This window comes from Cryptomeria japonica, chromosome 8 (assembly GCF_030272615.1).
Source record: "Cryptomeria japonica chromosome 8, Sugi_1.0, whole genome shotgun sequence".
NCBI classification, from domain to species: Eukaryota; Viridiplantae; Streptophyta; class Pinopsida; order Cupressales; family Cupressaceae; genus Cryptomeria; species Cryptomeria japonica.
In genome coordinates this window covers 501,614,169-501,640,701 of record NC_081412.1, presented here as the reverse complement: position 1 = coordinate 501,640,701, position 26,533 = coordinate 501,614,169, and positions in this window count along the sequence as shown.

Genomic DNA, 26,533 nt, shown 5'->3' with positions numbered 1-26,533 from the left:
CATTACATTCAAAGGTAGGTTCGGAAGAAGATCCAATGCCTTTTAGGATAATCTTGGGTCTTTGGGTGGAATTCTCAGGCGTTTTGTCCTTGATGATAATGGTAGAGACATAATTATCCATTGAAATGTGATTGATAGTTGAATCATAGTTATAGGATGCTCTGGTATAGTTGGTCTGGTCATCTATGGCTTTAGCTTTTCCCTTGTCATGTTTTGGGAATGGTTCCTTAAACATCTCATGTTCTTGGTTAGATGAGTGTCCTTCAATCTCAATGTCACCTCTATCAATGAGATCTTGTATGATGTTCTTCAGTCGATGACAGTTTCCTGTTTCATGTCCCTTGCTTTTATGAAATTCACAATATTCATCATCATTCCACCAATTTGGTTTAACCTTTGGCTCATATGGAGGCAAATCTGGAATTGTTATTATCTTGTTTGCCACTAGGTTTTTGAAAATGGACTCAAGTGGTTCTCCCAATGGAGTGTACTTCCTTCATGACTTGAAAGTTGTTTGAGTATTCACTTGATTGTTTGTAGAGCTTGATCCAGAAAAAATGATTTTGGGTTGCACTGTATTGGTATCAACAACACCATCATTGACTGTGTTCTTGTTTTTATTCCAAAATCTTGGCTTATCTTTTCCTTTAAAGTCCTATTTGTTTTCTCTGAATATCTTAATGACTCCTTGTTCAATTAGGACTTTCTCTATTGCTAAGCCTTTTTCAATGATGTCCTTGAAGGTGGACAAACAAGCTTTTCTTAGGTCATAACCAATGTCTTTGTTGACATTCTGGGTGAACATCTCTACCATTTATTTTTGTGGAATTTCACAAGAGCATCTGCTAGCTAGATTTCTCCATCTTTGTAAAAATGATGAAAAAGATTCTTCATCCTTCTGTTTGGTGTTGCACAAGGTAGTGACTGATATATCTGTCTCTATGTTGTATGAGAAATGTTGGATAAATGTCTCTGCTAAGTCACCCCATGACTTAATTCCAGGTGGTAGTTGGGAGAACCATTCCATAGCTTGATCACCTAAGCTTTGTGGGAATAATCTCATCAAATATGTCTCTTCTGCTACTACCTCAATGCAAGCTGTGAAAAATTGTCTTATGTGTGCCTTAGGATCCCCTTTGCCTCTGTATTTATCAAACTTAGGTGTCACGAAATGTGTAGGAAAAGGAGGCATTGGAATGCTTTTGTCAAATGGATAGGGACATATGTCCCTCATTGTGTATGCTAGCTTCGGTGTATTTATGTCCTCCATTTTCTTTTGTAAGTCCTTGAATTGTTGTTCCAAATTGTTCTTAGGTGGAGACCAACTTCTTGAACCATATCCCATACCTGAGGCGCCGGGTGGAGGATGAGCATGTTGCATATATGGATGATATTGATCATACACATGTTCATATGGAGGAGGTCTATAATTATGTTGCGTATATGGACCACTTGGTATAGAGTCATGGTGAGGAATGAAATATCTACTTTGTCCATGTATACCATACTCTACAGGCATGTCATGAGTTTGTTCTAGTGTGTTGCCCCCAAATTTGATGCGGGGTTTCCTTGTGTCCAAATTTTGAACATGCCTTTGGCTATCCACTTGCTTTGGTGGTTGATCCTTAGCATTCGTATGTGATTGAGTATATTTTTCTGCATAAGACTTCCATAATGGTCTGTGAAGGTGAGTATCATATGCTTGACCATGTGTGTATGGGACCTCTGGTTTTTGAAACAAAGATGATGGTGATTCAAGCACCATATGTGGTCCTCTATTGCCTCCACTATTAGGCCTCCTTTGATCCATGTTGAGGTGAGGTTGTTGCAAAGGTCAATTTTCCATTATTTGAGACATGTCGAAATCATGAGGAATCTTGGCTCCACTTTGTGCCATCACTTGTAGAAAATATTGCCTATCTCTCCTCATTATTTCCTCAACCAATCGATTGAAATGGGGATTCATAATGGTATCTTCCACTTCTGCTGAATGTATGGAAAAGTTGTCTATATTGTCATTGTGTGTATCATTGTTGTTTGTAGTGTCCATGTTATCAAGATTTGGAATGTTTCTATAGGCATCCATGTCAGGTAATGTAGTATGATCAGAATTGAAAAATATATCATTGTCATATTCATAGGAACTCATGTTTGCAGACTCTTGAGCCTCTTTAGTTTCTCTCCTAGATTTTTGGGAACGGGTTTCAACCATGAACTAGGTATTGACCAAGATGTGTGAGACTAGATGAAAATAAAAAGAGTATGGAAGACCAAGAGTTGGATGGAATGTAAATGAATCTGAGGTGTACTTGTAATGTCCAAAGTGTAAGACCAAGTATGTATGTAGTAGAGTAGGTGTGAATTCCAAAGAGATGATAGTTTCTCTTGATAAGGTAAGTTAACCTTGACTCTAAGTAAGACCAAATGAGACCCAAAGGTGATAGACCTGGATGAGGGACCACTTAGAAAAATGTTGTTGTATGTAGTGTGTTGACAAAATAAGATGAGGATAAGCAAGTGACCTTTTGACTCAAGTTTAGACAAATGTGAATGTAATGTAAGGTGTAAAGCAATGATGGACTTTGTGAGACCCAAAGACAGGTTGAATGCTAGATGAAAACCCCAAAGAGATAACCTAGGAAGCTCAATAAGTCTGAAACTGACTGTTCTTGTTTGCTGAATTATGAAAGTTTTCAATCTTGAACACAGACGTGCTTAAAGGACACATACGTTATTTTGTCAGACACACACGTTTCTGAGATGCTGCAATGTTGCTCAAAAAACACAGACGCGTTTCTGCCCTTCACAGACTCATTTAGATGACACAGACGCGGGTCTGTTAGACTTTGTGCAATTTTTCCAATCTGTGAAGTTGTTTTGTTGTGACCAAATCTGAATGTTTGACTATTTTTCGTGACAAGAGGACACAGTGTTGATGAAGACTCAATGTTTGCAAGTGTTTAGACTCAAAATGACTCAAAGAAAAGTGTGTTGTATGAACTAATCAGCATACGTTATCCATAGTTTTCACCATGAATACAGTTGTTTATAGTGGTTTGGAAGAGGTGGGTTTTCCTCACTACCACTTGGGTCATTCTCTCCTCACTAGTAGTCCTAATGACCACACGGGGAGACAGGCCCTCTGGAGATGAAACAAAAAGAGCCTATTGCCCAAGACACAAAAGACACTGGTTCAATTTTAGTGCACCAATTGAAGTGTTTGCTAATCTATGAAAACAAAGAACACAATGAAAGATCAAAAACCCTTGCCAAGATCCTGCAACAAAGATCTATTAGTAGTTTGGATTGTTTGAAATGATCACCCCTTCCTGCAAGCACACAAGTTAGGTAAATTTTAGATCCAAAAGACTTTGTGAAATAGGGACCTTCAACAATGCGTTTTGTTGACTAATTCAAAGATCTGATTCATCACAAAAAAAGACCTCCTGTAAAATTTTAAGAAATTTCCAGAAATGTAAGAAAATCCAAAAAAATTGCTAATTTGCTCCAAAAATTAATTTTTTATGAAAAATCATAAAAAATTCATATAAAATGCAAAATTGATCCAAAAACTCTAAAATTTTTACTGGACAGTCTTGATGGTCTTCCAAACTTGCATAAAAAAATTCTTGCAACAAATTTGAGCAATTTGTGAGATATGAGTAAAATAATGCAAAACCCTAATTTTCAAAGATCCGATTTTTGAGGAATGATTTTGCATCAAATTTATAATCACAAAGAACAGATCCTATGTATAATTATGAGAGATTTCCAAAAATGTAAGAAAATCCAAAAAATTCGCTAATTTGCTCTTAAAATTATTTTTTTATGAAAAATCATAAAAGATTCATATAAAATGAAACCTTGATCCAAAAAATGTGAAATTTTTACTGAACACTTCTGATAATTGTCCTAACCTGAAAAAAAATTTGATGCCAAAATTCGAAGCCGTTTGTGAGATCGGATCAAAATAAGGCAAAACCCTAATTTTTAAAGATCCGATTTTTAGGGAAATATTTTGCATCAAAATTAAAATCACAAAGAACAGATCATGTGTATAAATTAGAGATATTTTAAAAAATATAAGAAAATCTAAAAAATTTGCTAATTTGCTCTCAAAATTAATTTTTTATGAAAAATCATGGAAAATGCAAATGTGCTCCAAAAATTCTGAATTTTGGATTGATAGCTGGTAATACTGTCCTCAACTTGCAAACAAAATTTGGTGCAAAAAGTCTTAGCCATTTGTGAGATCAGATCAAATCTCTCCAAGATCTTGATTTTTTGTCCAAAACCCTAGCTGCACAAGGTTATTCTCCAAATTGTTTTACAAAACAGTAATATAGGGTTAGAAAAACCTGCAAAAAACATAGATCTAACAAAAATCCATGTCCCACCGGGCATGCCAAAATGTATATGGTGAAAATGCATACAACAATATTGAAAGACTAAATGATTTCAACCACAAAACCCTAGCCTAACAACAACAAAGATCCACCATAACATATGAAGATTACCTAAGACAATGCAAATCAAATGAAATCACAAAGATTATACCATCACATGTCCAATAGGGTTTGAATCTTCATTCTTCCTATCTCCATTGATCTTGCTTGATATATTTGCTCTCAGATTTTATGTGCACAAGAGCTCAACAAAGAATGAAAATGTGGTTGCAAGTAGGATCACATATGAAAGTTCAAAAGCGTAGTGTAGTTGAGTAATCATCGGGGTTTTGATAATGAAGGAAGCCTCTCGTTATATAGAAGGCACCATAAGAAATGGAGGGATAAGATTGAGAGGTGTAAAAGATAAATGGTCGGTTAAGATTAGAGGGTAGGTAGAGAAAATAAGAAAATAATAAGAGGGTAGGTAGTGTATGAATTAAGAGATGAATGACATGTGTCATGGGTAGAAAAGACTAATGAATTAATTAAATAAATAAAGATTTATTTAATTAATAGAGGAAGTGGGATCAATTAAATAAATAAGATATTTATTTAAATTATCCTTTTTCCTAAATTAAATCAGATCCTTAGCCATTCATAATAATCCTCCCTTTTCACCCTTTTTCATTCATAATAAATAAAATCCTATCTATGGCTAAGGCTAATCCTGCATCTAGTAATGGGTGTGGAACTGAGAACATCACATGTTTTGAGGAGTACAAGTTTCTTCCAATTTGCTTCAGTCTATCAGCGCACAATCCGCAATAAAGCAACACTTGCATCGCCAATCCGCAATAAAGTTTCACTTTCTCCGCAATAAAGTATCAGTTTCATGGATTCAACCAGTTTCAGGTGAGACACAACAACAACAATGGGCTTCAACAAATCAAATCTTTCAACAGACTCAGACAACATTATGGTTCAGTGCTATCTATCCTTTTTGTGAAAGTAAACATTGTGACCACAATCAAATAAGACTTATACAAGTGACAAGAGACACTAAACTTGAGGACTACAGTGGATGTTGGTGTCGAGCCTTGGTTTTCTTTTGATTTTAATTTTCTGGTGACATGTCTTTTAGCTTTTCCAGGATGTCTTTGACTAAAGATTCTATCTCCAGGATGTCTTTGACTAGAAAGGCGAGGATGGGGTGTCGTCACCTATTTTCTTTTGTTGTCTGTGTATTGTCTCTTAGTAATGCTATGACTTGTCCAAGGATATGAGGACAATGAGAGTCTAGTGTGAACTGGGGCATTCCTTTTTTGCGACTGTCTTATCTCCATGCAAATGGGTACAATGACTTTCTGGGTCGAACATATGTCTCGATTGTCATAACCTACTTGCCATAATAAAGCTCAATGATGATAACGCACAAGAAGCTCTCTCACTTCCATATCTTCTATCTTCCATTCCCCTTTCTTGATTGACTTCCATCGTCCTTCTTGAGTCCGTGTAGCCTGCTATCACACGACTGAGTATAATCACACACCAAAAAAATATCTGCATTTCATGTAGTTGCACCTACATTACCACATAAAACATTTCATACATACATATAGATATCACAATTGCATCATATCATGCACACAACACATATTAGCACATTTTATATTTTCATCATGTAAATAATCATTTGCATTATCATAATCATTTGCATTATCATATTCATTGGCATTTCATACATTTACATTCACATGTGCATAACATATTGAAAACATAAAAGAAAAAAAATATTGCATTTCATCATGTACATATTTGCATCCATATCATAACCATCACATAGAAACATACATCATGAAACATCTCATCACATAGAAACATACATCATAGGAACATAAGCATCACATAGGTACACATGCATATAGCTACCGCAAAGATGAATCATCTCATATATATATAATCAAAAGTGTCATAATACAATGATGTCAAAATCATATGGCTACAACCACCCGAAGGTGTCTACATCCTAATACAAAATAGTACAAAACTGATACATAGGGAGCCCTCTATGGCTATGATGAACTCCCTCCCTCGGAGCCGCCTGGCCTCGATGGAGTCTGAGCCCTAGAAGGACCCACCCTAGGATCATCTCTCCTGCCCCCTCTATCTGGTGGTGGTGGCAGACCCATAACCCCACCACTGGACGCCTGTCTCCTCTGACTCCCTCTAGTAGTCGTCGATGTCCATGATGGTCTGTGGAAGCTCCTCGCCCACTGCTCTGGTAGCACTGCCCCGTAGTATAGTTCTCGCCAATAACCTATCTCCTCCCCTTCTCGTAGAACATAGGCATATCCATCCCCTGTGTCCTCTGCCACCTGCCTCCTAGCCCTCAGTGCTGTCTCAGCCTTAGTATAGCACTGGATAGCCTGATCCTGCTCCCGCTCAGTATCCCTTAGCTGTCTCCTGAGCCTAGCTGTCTCCCTCTCTAGATCCTGGATCTCATCTGCTTGTCCCTTGCAGATCTCCCTCAGCTCAAATAGCTCATCCTCCTCCTCCTCGCCCCCCTATGCCTGTGGCTCTGCTTGTGGCTCCCCCTGTACTGGTGGCTATGCCTCTGCCTGTGCCTCTGCCTGTACCTGTACCTGCCTCTGTCCCTGTCCCTGCACCTATCTAGGACCCTGTGTTGTTGGCACCTGTAGTGGCAATCCACCGCAACCCCTCACCACCCGAGCCTGCCTCTTCTCTCCACCCTCTCTCCGCAGAGCCACCCTCCTCTCTCCAACTGCACCCCGCCTCCTTCGTCGGCCTCTCCCCCCACCATCTCCACCATCATCCTCATCTCCCCCACCATCTCCATCTATCTGCTCCCCTGAGTCTGTCAGTCATGGAAATGGATGCTTAGCTCAATATGCAGTGTACTCTGCATCCATACCTGCATCCTCAATCTCAGGCCACATATCCCATGGCATGGGCACCATCTCTACCAGCTGCATCACGGCCTAATCATATAACAGTGGCCCAAAGTGTGCTTGATCTCACACTGTCCGCGCATACATACCAGAACCCCGTGGCATCCGCTGGATCCTGCCAAACTGCCTGCATACCCTGTCCACTAATTGCCTCTCCAGTACATAGGGCATCTGCCCAATCAGATATCTGCTCCTGAAGGTATAGGGTAGATCCACTGCATCATCCTCCCATTGCTCGCACTCGCAGTATGACCTCCATATCACAGTGTCAATCTCATCGATCACTCAACGCCAGTGCTCCAACCTGCCAATCCGTGGCTGTGAGGTAATCATATCATATAGATGAACAAAACTGCATCCATGACCTCGACCTCTGAAATGTATCGGTCATGTGATTGGCAGATGCTCATATGCCCAAACCTGCAACAATGTAACTCCGCAGCCCAATCCTACGGATCCATGATAAACAAACTGATGAAGCTCATAGTACAAGTGTGCCAGCACACACGTTCCCCAGGCATATCTGGTATGATGTGTAACTAGTGTCTCCAAGGTGCTCCCCTAGCCCACAACCAACCCTTGTGTCGCCCTGTCTGGACATAGGAACCCACTGATCACTCCTCCTAGCATTGCTGGTAGTGTCAGTCCTGTCACTGTCATCGTATCCCATGCCACGTGTCCAGCCCTCATTTCCAGTCTCGGATCCCGGAACACTCGTCTCAATACCTCCCTATCTCCATCTCGATCATAGGGTATCAACTCCCCATCGATCGGTATCCTCAGTATCCTATACACATCCTCTAAGGTGACTGTCATCTCACCCATCGGAAAATGGAACGTGCATGTCTCAGAATGCCACCTCTCAGCAAGCGCAGTCAGCAAACCCATGTTCGCCCAAAACTCGAGCACATACAAAATGTATCTCAGACCCATAACCTTAATGACAGCCTCGTCCTCGGATGTCAGCTCTGGTCGTAACCTTTGAGTCGATGGGAATCTCTCCCGTGACTCCAGCATAGGCAAGTACTCCTGCAATCAAGCAAAGTAATCATGTCAGTCAAAGTGACACTCAGTGTTCATCACAAAGTGTTGCTTCTATCCTAGTGACACTCACTGTTCATCACAAAGTATGCTTCTATCCTAGTGACACTCACTGTTCATCACAAAGTGTTGCTATTTATCCTAGTGGTACTCCTTGTTCATCACAAAGTGCTGCTCATATTGGCACTCCCTGTTCATCACAAAGTGCTGCTCATATTTGCACTCCCTGTTCATCACAAAGTGCTGCTCATATTAGTACTCCTTGTTCATCACAAAGTACTATATATTGGTACTCACTGTTCATCACAATGTGTCTCGATCTATCTTATCTTAGGGCCTCTGCTTGAGTGTATCCTCTTGAGTAGCTTCCTAATTGGCAACGTATGTTCTATCACAGAATTGTCAATCCTAGCCCTATTTATTATTCTAGTCTTCCCTAGAGGACCTGCTTGAGTGTATCCTCTCAGCAGCTTATCCAATGGACAACGTATGTTCATCACATAACTGTCGATTTGCCCTAGAAGACATAAACGTGCATTCATGACACAAACGCGCCTAGCCTACCCAGTCGCGCCTTGATGTTTTTACCCCGCTTGACATTTTTTTTCTAGACATACCTAATGCACATTTATCGCGCTACCTAGCATGCATTAATGACAACATTTATTGCGACAAAATACAAGGAGGTTTTATGGTACTCACCAACTCTCTTGCATCTGCTGGCCTCTAAAATCAGCGAACGCGATCGAATCTATGCACCAATGCCATCGCTATTGACTGTTGTTGCTCTATTCTCTCTCTGCACTCTGATCTCTTAGATGTGTGGATGACAATGAGGATGTTTTCCCCTCGTGGTCTATCTTATAGACTACTCTAGCCCTTATTCCTCGAGTCAGTCTTCTTTATCCTGTGACTCTGTCACTTTATCCGGTCAATCCTTTCTAGCCTTTCTTTCTTATTGAGAGATTGTCTGCGATCTTTTCAGACATTTTCATCCAATCTCTCGAGGGGGCATATCATTCCCATCTTGGGGCAACTTTGTATCAGTTTATATTATCTTCTTTGAAACAACGCGACAAGCTGCATTGTCTCAAAGAGGGACAAAATGTAGACATCTAAAATTGTCATGTCTAATTAAATAAATATCTTTATTTATTTAATTATTTTTAGCCTAATTCTTCTATTAATTAAATAAATCTTTATTTATTTAATTAATTCATTTATCCTCTTCTAGCCTTATTTCTCATTTAAATAAATACATTTATTTATTTAAATTATCCTTTTTTCTAAATTAAATAAATATCTTATTTATTTAATTGATCCCACTTCCTCTATTAATTAAATAAATCTTTATTTATTTAATTAATTCATTAGCCTTTTCTACCCATGACACATGTCATTCATCTCTTAATTCATACACTACCTACCCTCTTATTATTTTCTTATTTTCTCTACCTACCCTCTAATCTTAACCGACCATTTATCTTTTACACCTCTCAATCTTATCCCTCCATTTCTTATGGTTCCTTCTATATAAGGATATGCTTCCTTCATTATCAAACCCCCGATGATTACTCAACTACACTATGCTTTTGAACTTTCATATGCGATCCTACTTGCAACCACATTTTCGTTCTTTGTTGAGCTCTTGTGCACATAAAATCTGAGAGCAAATATATCAAGCAAGATCAATGGAGATAGGAAGAATGGAGATTCAAACCCTATTGGACATGTGATGGTATAATCTTTGTGATTTCATTTGATTTGTATTGTCTTAGGTAATCTTCATATGTTATGGTGGATATTTGTTGTTGTTAGGCTGGGGTTTTGTGGTTGAATTCATTTAGTATTTCAATATTGTTGTATCCATTTTCACCATATACAATCCCTATGAAAAACGATGACCCTGCGTCACCATGTCCTCCAACACTAACCCCCATCCAACGGACAGTCCCTTCGACTTACGGTCGGGACATAGAAAACCACCAATGAAACCTGCTAGAACTGATGGCAAGGGAGCGTAATCCAAATCTAAAAACTCCTGCCATGGGATCTCATACCTGCAAAGGGCATCATCCTAAAATATCCGACGCAATGCCTCAGTCCCACCCTCCTCTATCTGCTCATATGGTAGCAGTGCACCTACTACAAGAATCCGCAGAATCCGATAGCAATCCTCAGGTGTCACTGTTATCTCACCTGTAGCTAAATGAAAGGTGTTCGTATCAGTATGCCATCTCTCTGCCAACACTGTCAACAAACCCCGGTTTACAATAAACCGAGGCATCTCTAACAAAGAAGTTAAACCACACTTGTCAATAATATCCCTGTCTCCCTATGTCAATCATAGTATCAATGACCATGGTCTAGGAAATCGCTCATGCGACTGCACTACACCAAGACGCTCCTGTCAAACACAATACAAGTCCAAATATCAGCTCCCTCATCAACATGTGGATATCAAAATCAAAATCATCTCAAAAACTTGAAAACTTTGAACAAATCTAAATCAAGTTTCACACCATATCAATTCATCAAATCATATTAACTTGTAACACAACTCAAGTTTCACATCACATCAACTTGTAACACAACTCAAGTTCTATGCCAACTTGTAACACAACTCAAGCTTCACAAATTCATATCAATCACATTCATATTCAAAAAATTGAAAAACTTTGAACAAATTTAAATCAAGTTCCACAACATATCCAAAATCACATCAAAATCTATATCAACTTGCAACATCGCAAAACAAATCAAGTTGTATAAAAACTCATATTGGACACACTTATCACATCAATGACAACAGACAGAAAGACTGGCAACAATTCACTTATCCCAGCGAACCTGACATCAACCTACAAAATTTTCTCATTCACAAATCCCACTTTCCCATCAATTTTTTTCTATATGCGCTAACCTATCCTATCTAAGCGCCAAACTACATCTCACGCACTAACCTGTTTTGTCTACGTACCACCCGCCCAACCTTGTGCGCTAAACAAACCCTACGTGCTACCCTTTTCTTCGAAAAATGCTCTCTAAAAAACCCTATGCGCTAAGACCCTCTATGCACTATTATATCCCCTCCACGCGATACACATTTAACCCCATGCTCTAGGTTACACCTACGCGCTATTTAACCTTACCCATGCAATCTCCTACAAGCCCTATGCACTACCCGACTTACCCTCTGTGCTATCCTATACACCCGGTGCGCTAATCTAACCCGAAGTGCTACCCTAACCTAACTATGCACTAGCCTAATAATTTCAGATGCTACCCTATTCGTTAAACCCTACGCGCTATGAAATTTTTCGTATGCGCTACGCTTTCGACGCGACACGCTAAAACATAAGATCCGCATGAAAAATTCAAAAAAAGTACCAAAAATGACAAAATCAAAAATCCAAAAAGGGTCAAAAGGTTGACATACTGGTGGTCCATATGCGGCAGGCCTCCGATACCTCCGCACGCACTCGAATCGATGAGTAGAATACGGAATCGGCATGTTGACTCTTCTCCAAAAGTCTCTCTCTCCAAGGTCAAAAAAACACAAATGAGACAAAACAATGCACTTTTCCCCTTTTATAGGGTGAATTGAAATTAGGGTTTGGAGATGGGGCATGTAGCTTGCTCGCGGTAGTCGTTTAACCCTAACAAACATTATTTATTGGGAGATGAATCAACTTTTCACATTCCACATTGACAAAATTTTAAAATGGAAACAAAATTATCAAATTAAATTAAATTTTCAAAAATTTTGATTCATCTCCCGAGGGGGCATTATCAACATCACTTATCAAATCTGGGGCACGACATGAAAATCTTAAAAACAACATCACACTGATCATAATTAAATTTTGACGACATGTCATTTTCTTTGAATTAACATGTGCACACACGTCACTTCAAAGAAGGGCAAAATGTAGACATATAAAAATGACCATATTCCTAAATGAATATTTTATGTTCATTCCTCTATTTAATTAAATCCAATTTAATTGAATCACTCACATTTCTCTATTTAAATTAAGTAAATTACTCAATTTATTTAAATTAAATTCACTAAACCTCTTTTACCATTTAATGGGATAAATCATTTTATTCAATTAAATCCCTTCTATCCACTTTTTAATTAAATTCAAATTTAATTAAATAGTTTACCCTAAATTGAATAAATCTAATTTATTCAATTTCCCAAATTGCAACCAAATTGAATTAAATTAACTTTATTTCAATTAAATCCTATTATTTCTCCATCCACTTGCAAAATCCTACATCTCCCACTTGCCTCTCTAAACCTCCTTCTAGATTCTTCTAATCACTTCTAAATTAACCTTACCCATCTCCTAAATATTGTCACATCCCTAAACAAGGGGAAGTCACTTCTCAAACCCTCAAAGTCTTTGAAAACCATTAAAGGCTTCAACAACTTAACTTTTAAAGTCTTCCAAACCATTAATGGTTAACTCAACCCTCCAACATGATTAAATACTTTCTCTAAACTCAACCTCCATGTAACCCAAGGGTCTCATCAAGCATTTATTGCTTTGACCATGGTTATTCCTTAATCCTTTGCACAAGAGTTTATCCTTTGGGTAAAAGCTTTATCCAATGGGTAATCCTAAGCTAACCTTAACCCTTACCCCCTAAGGTAACCATTAGGTCTTCTCAAACATTTAATGCTTCTTACATCTCCTCTCAAGAAGTCTCTTGTTGACAATTGTCACCATTTCATTGGTGAGAATTGTAAACATGGATTGATAACTTTCAATCTTGACCTTTGATAAACTCTTTCAATCCTAGCCATCTATTGCCCTATTTTCACTATAAATAGAGCTCTCCCTCCTCCAAAAAAAAGACACACAAGCTTTTAGTATCATACTTATGCTCAATTTTAGCACATCTACTCTCTCTTTGCAATAGAAATTAATCTAATAAACATCTTAGAATAATTCCTTTATCATTAGCTTAAATCATACAACGAATATAGCATGTTAGGATAGTATTTATACTAATCTTGTCATCTTATAATCTATTTTGTTGCATTTATAGAATCATGCATAGATAGGATGCATTCTCATGTTAAAATCAACCAAAGCATCCCTCGTTCTTGCATTTGTCATCCCTAAACCACTTTGCTCAGTGATCTGAGAGCAAAGACATTGGTTTGAGGGACCTTGTGAGATAGAGAACCATGGAACCAACCTTGGGAAGCTGAGTCATCCTTCATGACTCCATAGCTTGCACCAAGAAGTCCTGTGGGTGTGTGGACAAGTCCCTTTGAGCTTCATTTTTTGTATTTTAAGTTTCATTGACCCACTTTTCCCGCACACAACTGCCAAAGCTTGGCCGGACCTCATGTCTAGTGAGTATTTTGCCAGAATTAGAAGACACCTCCTTGGTTCATGTAGATTTAGGGGATTTCCTAGAAAAAACTAAGAACCCTCAGACCAATTCATTAATGGAGAAAATAGTTAAGAGTGGTCTTGTGGAAGCTGTTGCGTTCCTGCTTGTCGCACCGTGCCCGGATTTAGTGATGGCTTGCATGAACCGATATGACACAGAGAATAGATGCATCAAAACTAGTAATGGTGAGCTACTGGTCAAAATCAACAAAGAAACAGTAATGGCGACAATGGGAATTCCACACAAGGATGAATATGAGGACTGGACTATTGGGAACTCATATGCCTATGTCTCAGAAAAGAAGAATAAGTACAAGAGGATGTCTTCTGAAGCTATGGAATTTGTGAGTATATATGGAAGTTTCTTAATTCAATTTCCCCGGTTTACTTACATACGGGTAGGTGGCTTTGAGGGCCAACCATTCAAGTTGCCCAGGTATGCTTTTGACAGTTACGTGCTTATAGAGGTGAGCATGCAGTTGGCCCACATTGATAAACGATTAGGAGCGAAGGGTGAGTCTGAAGTTGTATTCCCGGTTGAACTCGGATACTGTAGCTGTAAGTCTGTATCAGATGCTTTGAACCTGGAATTAGAGTTCAAAAGGATGAACCTGCAGTCATATGTGGCAAGGCAAAAGTTTGACAACAGGGGTTATGCAATGGAAAACCTGAATGAAGATAGTCATTTTTGTCATGAACCTCAATTAGAGGATTACTGGGAGAACTGCAGTGATGAGTATGAGGTAAGAAAGAGACTGTGGTCCAGATTCACTCTACAACAGATAACTACCATGAGGCTTCCAATTAATATCTCCTGAGTATTAGAAGATACAAAGGAGGATGTTTTAGATCCTAAGTTTGATACAGAAGTCCAAGGAAAACCGATTCCAAAAATTGACTGGAACAAAAAGGAAGATGATAGTATCCAAATCATAACCTTCAATGTTGTGAGGAGAACAAAGAGATGGTTGAGGGACCAGAAGTTTAAGGAGGGACCTCACATGTCCTCACATGAATCAAGAATTGATTCACACATTGTGGTTCAATCTCCTATTTCTGCCACTAATGAGATTGTTGATGTTGCAGGTGTTTCAAAGCCCGTTGTAGAGAAAATTCAACCTAGAAGGTCGAAAAGGTTGCCATCTTCTTGTCTCACAGTTGCTTGAGTAAATCGGTCCAGAAGCAAAAAGAAGAGTAGGGAGCCCATCCTGAGACATGTTATTGTAGACTTGGACCCTAGTGAGGAGCTTGAGGAAACAATGGATCCACAAGATCAAGATGAGCCCGAGATGCAGGAAATGGACATGAGCAAAGAAGAAGAAAGCCAACAGGACCCCATGAACACCATGGTCATTGTCACTTCACCAAACGTACAGACAACCCCACCACCTAAGGGACATACAAATGCACCAAGATGGTTGGAAGTTGCCATTGGAAAGAAACAGAGTGTGGTGCCGGTTACAATCCCAATGGAGGACATGGTTAGCAGATGTTTGGGAAAGGCGTCAAAGCCAAAGAAACTCAAAACATGGGAAATGCTCGATGTAGATGAAACAACAAGTCACTGGATGGCTGAAGTAGCCAAACCAATCCCAAGAAAGGATGCAGAGAAAGCTACTCAGGAGGATTTTGCTGTGGAAAAGATAGATTTTGGGGTTGCTTCACAGGCTGTTTGGAATCATCCACGAAAAGGATAATTTCAAGAACGTGGAAGGATGAAAAAGACAAAAGAGAATTGAAACAAGCTGTTACTTTGATGGCCGAGTATATCAATGCCATCAATGATCCAAACCTCCAACCTTTGTCACAAATACCTATGTCATTCAACCCTAAATCTCTAGCCAACCAGAAAATGCTAGATTAGGTTCAAAGGAACAGGGTAGTGACAGAGATGTTCAATAAATGGTTGGACCTGATAATACAACAGGGGTTAGATTATATTATTAATCTGGTTAAAGTTTATAAAGATGTTGAAACCGTGAGTAAAGAGCTAGAACTGGAAACGGTCGCCTGGGAGAAAGAAAGGACCAAGTGGGTATCAGTCCTTGCACAGATGAACGATGTTAAAAAATATGGAGTGATGAGATTCCTGGCTGAAAAACCGGTGGAGAATTTGGATGATAATGTATTGTACGTGTCAAAGAAAAATGTGGAATGGCGCAATTCGATCATCAAACAAGGTCATGAAGAATCCACCAAGTTGCTCAAAGAATTGACCAACTTGATCGATACGATGCAGAAAGACCTCAAGTGTATTGATATCCAACTCATGAAGGAGGGCGCCACGACAATTGAAGAGGCTGCAGACAGGACCAATATTTTTCAAGAGAGGATCCAGTTCATTCAGATGATAAAATCCTTGACCATAGATGACTTTTCAAAGGTGGAAAGGATTGAATCGATGCTCATCATCTGTTCAGACCATTTAGAGGTTCACAAGGCAAAATTTGTACAGGTAAACATGGACAAAGAAGTATGGAAGCAGAGAACCTACACATTGGTTTGCCTTATTTCCAAGTCATCCTAAACTTCTCGGCAGTGCACCTGGAATGGCGTGGTTCTATGGCAAAGCAGGACAGATCCGTAACCTCCTCTGCCACGATGGAAGCCTAGCTGATCCGAAGATGAAATGTCAGCCTCTTAGTGGCTGTTAATTTAGTTTTCTTTTATATTGTTTCAAACAGTTTCTTTCACTTGGATGAAAGTAAATGTAATTTGATTATGTAAGAACTATGAGCCTGGGGGCTATTTAAGCTGAAAAGCTTATCTTTGTAGAGGTTCCGAAAACTATGATTTTTAGGAGCAGTAGACAATATTTTGATTTCTCAAATGAATTGTTTGGAAAATACAATGACTAATTATTGATGAAATATTGTGTTATGCAATCTTTGAATCTGTGTGTTCTGAGATTCGTAATCTTTCTTGAGAAAGTTGCTATGGGCATGATATAATTTTGTGATTAGTTATCTCTGAATTTTTCCCTCAGTTCATGGTTATTATTAGTTGTTGGACGACTCACATTGTATTGATTTGCTTGATCCCCCTTGCCCTGTGAGGCATGAGAGAGTATCGATTAGCCATCAATATTTGCTGAGCCTCTGTTTTGTTTTGAATTTATACCGCGAGTATGTTTGTAAATCAGAGTCTATGAACTTTCTTTGAGTATTCTTTCAAAAAATTTCCTATGTTTACAGTTTTGAAGGCGTTTATTTATGTTGATGAATGAATGCTGAAGCCTTTCAATGCTTTCTGGTAAAAAGTATTAGCATATCATTTGTATGATAAATTCATTGCAAATCATTCGAGGAGCTGCCCTCTAATGCAAAGGTTGAGTTTTAATTAATTCATCCAACTATTGGTAGTTTGTTTCATTTTAAAAGGGTGAAATAGAGTCATATTTTTCTTAAAGAAGATAATTGTTAAGGTTTCAAGAAAGGGACAAATCTGTTTACCAACACTATGTCATCTATTTCTTTCTGTACTTTGCTGATCTCCTTTTCTAAGTCCTCTATCAAAAGATGGGATTTTCATGTTTCCCTGTAAAGCTCCTTGTATTCCAAATTGTAGTTCAGTGCCGGTAATAGTGTATTCATGTGTTCTGTGCACTTCTTTATTGTGTCTTTAAAGAATTTGTCCTTCTCCTTTTCAACTTTCTCCCTGAAGGTGTCCTCATTCACCTTGTCAATTGTTATTACATTATTAGTAATAAATTTTGATAGTGTGTCCAATTTTCCTATAGAATCCTTGATGTGATCAGTGTTACAATTTGGTAAAATCAACTTCAGAACTGGTAAAGTGTTATCAATTGCCTTTTATGCCAATGCATTGTAGTCTGTTATCTTCTTGATTGAATCTAAAAGTACTTCAGTAACATTTGTAGGTCTGAATTCACTTGTTGAAGTGCCGGATGTCTGACCAATTACCTTTATTATCTCTATGCTTCCAACATTAGTAACCATTATGTTTGTGTTTACCTCCAGTGGATCAGTCTGAGTTTGCATTTCAACCTATAAAGGTTTGTCTAATTGTTTAGGTGTCTCAGTGATTGCCAGTTTCTCTGTAAGTTCTGTCGGTATCTTAGTCTCTGGTGGCCTTGTGCCAACATCTTTTCCTTCAGTAGATTTTCCTGTATCTAATGGTTGCGCTATTTGGGTTGGGATCTCAAACTCAACAGTCTCTACCGGTTTCTTAGCTATGTTGCCATTGTCAACATTATCATTCTTAACCTCTGTACTATCCTTACCCACAACAATATTTACTTCCAGACTATCCACATTCATGGTAAAAAGTATCTCAGATTCAGGATTTGTATCATCATGTGTGAATCATCTGTGTGTACCGGTGCAGTATCCAAAGGTGGTGGCGGTATATTATCAGTAATCTTGATGTTCAAAACTCCACCAATATTTCCTTTGTCCTTATCCTTATCCTTCTGATACACTTTGAATGTCTTCTTTGGTCGATTCCTTTCCTCTTGTTTTTCTTTTTCCACAAAAAATATATCCCAGTTATCAACAGTCTCTTCTGCAATCTCATTACTCTTCCTGCCATTAAACTTACTTGCCGGTGCCCACTAGCAAAAACGGATCTATTAGCCTCACAAATCAATTCATCAATTTCCTCTTTTGAATTCACGGGATGAATAGCTAGAAGTTTTTCAACTTTTAGTTTCTTAACTAATTCCATCACTGCTATCCTTTTTGCATCCAATCTTCTATACAGTTCATTTGGTAAATCATCCACAACTTCAATTAAGACTCTCTTATATATGTCCAAGTGTACAATAATACTGTTCTCAATGCTTTCCTTGTCAAAATCATTAAATGAATTATATAGTTTACTCACGTTAGACAAATTTTGATCATCAGTTATTTCATTCAACAAATCATCCAATGAAGGAGTGACTGATTTCTATTTCTTTTTAGGAGTTAGTTTCTTGGCTGGTTCCCTTACTGCTTGTTGTTTCTTCCTCAAGGTCCTTGTTCTCTTAGGTGAAGGAAAGGGTAGCGGTGAAGGTTTTCTCTTCCTCCTTTCTACTCTTTTAAACTCTGCTACCTTGTCATTGTCGGTTCCAGAAGATGTGCCAACTGGTGAAATGTGTGCCTCCAGTTGCAATCCTTCAAGCTCACTAGCCGATATGCCACCGATGTTTGTTACATTTTCCTTGATTTCCTTTACTTTCTTAGAAGCATCTCTGATAATTTTTTCTCTTTTCTTCCTTTGCTTCAATGTTTTTACATCACTTTCAATAGTTTCCGCACTGCCAAAAACTTGTTTCGATGGTTCTCTTGGTGCATCCATTAAGGCTTTTGCATATGTTTCCAGAATGTTAATATCTACCTCATAACCCATTTCAGTTACCCAGATAGTCCTAGGGAGTACAACTTCCATCCATGTCTCATCTTTCTTGATAACAAAACATTTTTCTTTGTTATACTTGTCTACTACACTCTGTGGTATCCTTTCTCTAGTTTTCATTTTAGCCTTGAAGGTTTTGAAATATTCAAATATGTTGTTGTCCTTTGCAGTTCCCATGCCGGTGAAAGCTTCCTATATTTGTTTTCCTACTGGTATATCATAACCAAAGTCTTTGGGTCCTGTACCGGGAATCTCCTTAGTGAAATACAATATTAAACATACCAAAAGGTTTCCAAAGCGGAATGTGCCTTCAACCATTCACATAAGTTCACCTTTCAACCATTCACATACATCAATCATTGCATTGTTGTTAACCATCTCATAAGAACTGTGTATACAGAGACTAGAAACTAAATTTAGCCTATTAGCATGTGTAGTCTTGTATCCTAGCACCATACTTACAAATCTCACATTGATGTCCTTAACATCATTCACTCTTAGTGATCTACTGTCAGATGTTGCTCCGGTTAGGCTTATCACTATGTTGTTGGGAATCTTCTTAGTTTTATCAAGTCTTTTGTTGGTTGAGGGTAAACCAGTTACTGCCCTAATTGCTTGTCCGATTATTTTGCAGGCAGAATCCAACCATAAGAATTCTCCATGTGCTCTACTTAAAACAATCCTGACCACTTCCTTCGGAAATTCAGGGATATTCAATATCTCAACAAAACCTAGAGTTTCTACAATCTTGTGTTCAGGTTTAACAACACCATTTTCATCACAAATTACCATTTTAAACATTTTCATCAATTCCTCAGAACCTAATTCTTCAATGTTGCAATGTATATAAATCCTAGGGTCTTCTGCAAATGCTACACCTTTAGGAATTTTAGAGAATGCCCCTATAGAGTCATCTTGCTTTGCAATTTTGGGAATTATCTTAAACACGGGCCTAGGGCATTACACATTTTCCACAATAGTAGGGTTCTTAACCAATTTGGGAGCAGAAGAAGAATCCATTGAAAAATACCTTTAGTTGCCTAAAAATATTCTGAGTGCTTGGAGAAATCACTTCACACCTTTGCCTTGAATGCCTTCACTCAATTTTCGCGCTCTCTGCTAATTCGAATGTTCGATGTGACGAAAAAGAGGGAAATTAGCTGATTTATAATGAAATTTCTCTCAATAACCACATTAAATGCTTGCCGGTTAAGTGAAAACTTAACACATCTGTCGGTAAGGAAGAAATCTATCTTCTCACCATCAACTGAGGGTACTCTACATGATTTTCAACTTTCTGCAATACCCCCAAAACAAGTTACTTCTCAGTTGGATGAAGAATCTCTTGCTGGTGGAGGATTACTCTGTTCTACTGGTATAGAGATAATTTCATCAACATTATGATCTCTCTTCCTAATCCATTGTTTTGAAAATTATTGCTTTACTTCATCTACCTTTTCTTTACCTTTCAAACTAGATCCTTTATTGTTTGCCGGCGCAGTCTTACTTCTATATAATTTTGCAATATGTCCAATCTTGTTACAAGCATAACAAGTTACATTATTCTTTTGAATAACCTTTCCATATCCTATGCCGGTTTGTGTTCTGCATTGATTAGATAAGTGCCCAAATCTTCCACAAACATAGCATCTCACATTCATTCTGCAGTTTTCTGAATTATGACCAACTTTGTTGCATTTGGAACATTGACCGGTGGGTGCATTAATGTTCTGATTGTTTCTAAATCTACACTGATTTTCTCTATGACCATACTTGTTACAGTTAAAGCATTTCCCTTTAAATTTATAAGCACTAGGTTGTCTTACCGGTTTACTGTGATCATGATTGTTTGCAGTACCGAAACTTTCTCCAACTTCAAATCCAAGTCCATTAGTATCTCCATTAGGTTTCTGATTTTTCAGCATATCATCAAGTTCCTCTGAACTTTTCTTGAATTTCTCTTTATGTTTATTTGCAATATCCAGCTCATTTTCCAGAATTCCCTTTTGTCTCATAAGCTCAGTTATACCATGTTGCATGTGAATTAGATCTGTCTTTAGCATATCATTTTCATGACTGAGTCTTAGATTTTTATTTCCAGCATCATTGAGTCTCCTAGTCAAGTCTTCTTCATTCTTCTTCTTGTCTTCAATGTCTTTACATAACCTCATAGTCATATCTTGCATTTCATTTTTCATATTACTGTTCTCTATTCTCAACTTGTTCACAAGTTCATTAAGAGTTTCCTTTTCATCATCATCTTTCTGCATCTTCTCATGAAGTTATTTTCTTTTATTTCGAGCTATAGTAAGATTCTCCTGAAGTCCTTGAATGAATTCCCGTGCAGTCCTCAGATCATCTTCAAGTTTGATAATTTTCAATTTCTCTGCATCATAGTCTACAAGAGCTCCTTCCAATTGTTTTCTTAAGTTCTCCATCTGTACCGGTGTCAAAATCTTCCTCAAGCTGTTAGACTTTTGAAAATAGAGGACGAGGCTCTGATACCAATTGTTAGGATTAATGACAGCCCCAAAGACACTGAGAGGGGGGGGGGGGTGAATCAGTGTCTAACCGGTTTATAAAATATTTTAAATTATTAAGAACTTTGCATCCCAAAACAGTGTACCGGTAAATAAGAATTAATACAACAAATAAGAATAACAAATACAACATAGAGAACACACCATAACACAAGATATTTAACAAGGAAACCCGGTGTGGGAAAAACCTCGATGAGATTTGTGACCCACTATATTCACTCACTGGCCAATGAATAAATATTACTTACAATGAGGGGCGTGCACATGCAGGAAGACCAACTGCCTAGAGCTCACTGCTCAATAAGAGTCACACTGACTACAAAAGTGGATTATGAAATCCAATACAATGTACTGCTTCAAATCAGCATCAACTATGCCAGGTTCAGTACCGGTTTAAGCTCAGTCTATAACCAAAACCTTATACAAAATTTGCCTTATGCATTCGCATATAACATCCTTTTTCTTATTTTCTACATTCTCTCATCTATACTTTATATTCATTCTCTCATCTATACTTACATTCATTCTCTCATACATTTGACTTACAAGATCTCATACATATATGAGTCTTTTACAATGTATCATGTCGGCTTTACAAAAGATAATTATATTAAAATACAATAAACAAAAGTTTATTCCCTGTCGGTTGGGGTGCCGGTATGCATTGTTGCCGCTGTCAGTGAAGTGTCTGCTGGTGTATGTAGAAGTCTATTGCCGATGCCGGTAACTGCCGATGGCTTACCAGATGAATGCCAGTTGGTTGCCAGATGGTTGCCATCAATGGCAACATCAACTATTCTCACAAGAGTGTAGAATGCCAACAATTTAAGGGGGGGAGAATTTGGAAAATGAGAAGTGCAGATCTGATTTAAATAAGAAGTGCAGATTTGATTGTGAAAGGTTGTGTCCCTTTCAAAGGGCATAAATAATGAAGAGTTGTACTAGTCTTTCAAAGGTTGTGTTTCTTGCCAAAGGGCATACATGATGAAGAGGTGCGACCTCTCCTTCACATGGAGAGATATAAAGGAAAGAAATCAAAAGCATCCACTGACATCACCATGGATAAGATCATATCAAAATTGTTATTAAGTTACAAACAGTAACATCCTTTCTCTTGGTGGTATGCATGGGGATGTGTTTAATAATTATGCTTAATATATGAAGCTCACTAATGTTCTTATGCAAAATTAATTGTAATATTAATATGGACTGCAATATGTATGACAACCATACTTAATTTCATATATATATATATATATATATATATATATATATATATATATATATATATATATATATATATATATATATATATATATATATATATATATATATATATATATAATACATTTGAAATTAGTATACTTATAGTCTAAAGCATGGTGTTACTGTCAGTTTTTAAGAAGATGGGAATGAGATGTTCCTCAGTGGGGCAGTCTAAATCCAAGTAGTAGGTTAAGTCCCAGGATAGGGTGGGGATCAATGAGCCATAAGCCTTGAGGGTATAGACCCTAGATAGGTAAGGGATTGGATCTGTAAACTCTGAGGGAACCTATTGCTTTTGGTCTCTAAGCGCTTTGGTAACATACATAAACTCTTCTCCCTTAAAACTTAAGTAGTATAAGCATCTGATATCTATATTAAGAACCATGAAGAATGAAATTAATCATCTAATGAGGAAAATAAATAAGAACTTTTTAATAACTAATTAAAAATATAGATCAATTTTATTTTATTGAAATAGATCAGGTAGGGGACATTACGAATGGTATCAGAGCTTTGATCCTGTCATCCTGCAGGGTAAAGATGAATCAATAAATCATTCTAGTCAATAAGAAGAAATCTAACAATACATGTATTCATGTGCATGCTCTTTATTTGCATACATCCATTTGTATTCTTTGTGTCTTTCATGTGTATGCTCTGTGTTTGATTAATATTGGTAGATGACTTAGGTTGAGAAAATTAAGATCGACATTGCTTGAGGACAAGCAAATTTGGGAAGGGTAGACTGTAATGTCCGCACTTTGAAATATAATTTAATAATAAATGATAATAATAAAATTAAAAAAATAAAAGAATAAAAATAAAAATAAAAATATAAAGAATATAATTAAAATTTGATTAAAGTTAATGAATGATCAAAAGACATGAAATGATAAGTTGTGACTCCCTCAAACGTGAGATATAAAAGGGAGAAGAGAACCTCATTTGACGGGAGGAGAATTTGGAAAATGAGAAGTGCAGACCTGATTGTGAAAGGTTGTGTCCCTTTCAAAGGGCAGAAATAATGAAGAGTTGTACTCTTTGAAAGGGTGTGTCTCTTGCCAAAGGGCATACATGATGAAGGGTTGTGACCTCTCCTTCACATTGAGAGATGTAAAGGAATCAAAATCATCGTCTGACATCACCATGGATCAAATCAGATCAAAAATGTTATTAAGTTACAGGCTGTAACATCCTTGTTCCTGGTGGTATGCATGGGGATGTGTTTAATAAGTATGCAGAATTAATAGTAATATTAATATGGATTGCAATATGTATTACATTCATACCTAATTTCATATATATATATATATATATATATATTATTGTCAGTATTTAAGAAGATGAGAATGAGATGTTCCAAAGAGGGGCAGTCTAAATCCAAGTAGTAGGTTAAGTCCCAAGATAGGGTGGGGATCAACGACCCATAAGCCTTGAGGGTATAGAACCAAGATAGGTAAGGGCTTGGATCTATAAAGTTTGAGGGAACCTATTGCATTTGGTCTCTAAGTGCTTTGGTAACATACATAAACTATTCTCCCTTAAAACTGAAGTAGTAGCAGGGTTTGATACCTATATTAAGAACTATGAATAATTGAATTAATGATCTAATGAGGAAAATAAATAAATACTTGTTAATAACTAATTGAAAAATATTAATCAATTTTAGTATGTAGGAATAGATCGGGTAGGGGACATAACAAATGGTATCAGAGCTTTGATCCTGCCATCATGCAAGGTAAAGATGAATCAATGAATCATTCTAGTTAATAAGAAAAAATATAAAAATACGTGTATTCCTGCGTATGCTCTGTATTTGCATATATCCATATGTATGGTTTGTGTCTTTCATGTGTATTCTCTATGTTTGATTAATATTAGTAGATGACTTAGTTTGAGAAAATTAAAATCGACATTGCTTGAGGACAAGCAAATTTGGGAAGGGCGGATTGTAATGTCCCCACTTTGAAATATAATTTAATAATAAATGATAATAATAATTTTTTTTTTAAAAAGAATAAAAATATAAATATAAAGAATATAATTAAAATTTGATTAAAGTTAATGAATGGTCAAAAAGCATGAAATGATAAGTTGTGACTCCCTCAAACGTGAGATATAAAAGGGAGAAGAGAATCTCATTTGAGGGGGGAGAATTTGGAAAATGAGAAGTGCATATTTAATTAAAATAAGAAGTGCATATTTGATTGTGAAAGGTTGTTTCCCTTTCAAAGGGTATAAATAATGAAGAGTTGCACTCTTTCAAAGGGTGTGTCTCTTGCCAAAGGGCATACATGATGAATAGGTGTGACCTCTCCTTCACATTGAGAGATGCAAAGGAAAGGAATTAAAAGCATCCATTGACATCACCATGGATCAGATCAGATCATAATTGTTATTAAGTTACAGGTTGTAACATCCTTGTTCTTGGTGGTATGCATGGGGATGTGTTTAATAAGTATGCAAAGTTAATAGTAATATTAATATGGACTATGTTCTGATTAATTAAAAAACAGGTTTTCAGGACCCGAAACCTTTACAACATAGCTAGAGAAAAAGCACCAAGAAGAATAGTACAAAAGAGACCGCAAACATAAAGACTGGCCAAAAAACCAGTGAACAGAAAGAACAGCTTAACAAAAAAACAACAAAGAAATAGGGAAGGCGCTACACAACAATTTTCTTTAGCAGATCCTCCACCTTTATCACCAGCTCGTCATAGGTGGCCCCGACATCTTTTAGGTCTTCCAGATCCTTGTTCAGTTTCTTATCCTTCCTCTTGCCTCTGGTGTGGGTTCTTGGACCTTGAGCTTTCCCTGTTCCTTCAGCTTCCAGTTCTAAGTCCTGGATTTCCTTTTCGTCATCCATCTTGTTGATGAGGGTGTGGGTGTTGTTGGCCGAGATCTTCAAGATACTTAGGCTTTGTTCAGCAATGTTCTTCAGGCACTCCTCAATTTTATCAACTTTGGTAACAGTGTCCGAGAGGGTTTTTTCGCTAGTGTCTGCAAGGCTTTTTCTGTCCAACATCTCCTTTTCAATCTTCTCAAACCTGGGGTTGAAAGCATCTCTGATGTCTTCGGCTTTGGCAATGGTGTTTTTCAGGTCCTCAATATAGTCGGCCATTGTGTTCCCCTCCCCTATATTAATGGTTTCCAGAATCAAGACTCTGTTACAGAGTCTTGTATTCATCCACAGCTTTCTTGTAACCATTAATGAGCCACTCCATTGTTTCCATGAAACCATGCAAGCCCTCGGGAGGAGGGCTAGATGAGGGAGCAACTTTTCCAGGGGTAACCTGGCGGAAATTGTGTCGGCAGCCCTGAGAGTCTCTTCCATAGTCTCCTTTTCTAGGTTGTGCTCAGCTTCCAAGGTCTTTGCTTGCTTGTCAGCTTCCGGTTCCTTACCAGTCTCCTCTTTTTTCTCGTGCTTTTTCTGGGTCTGGGTGTGGATTTTTGTTTTCTTCTTCAACAACCCTTTAGGGTTCTCCTTCTTAGAATCATCTGAGTCCTCCCCTTCCGAAGAGATGCTGATCAAGGGTTTGCTTTGAGGCTTTTTGC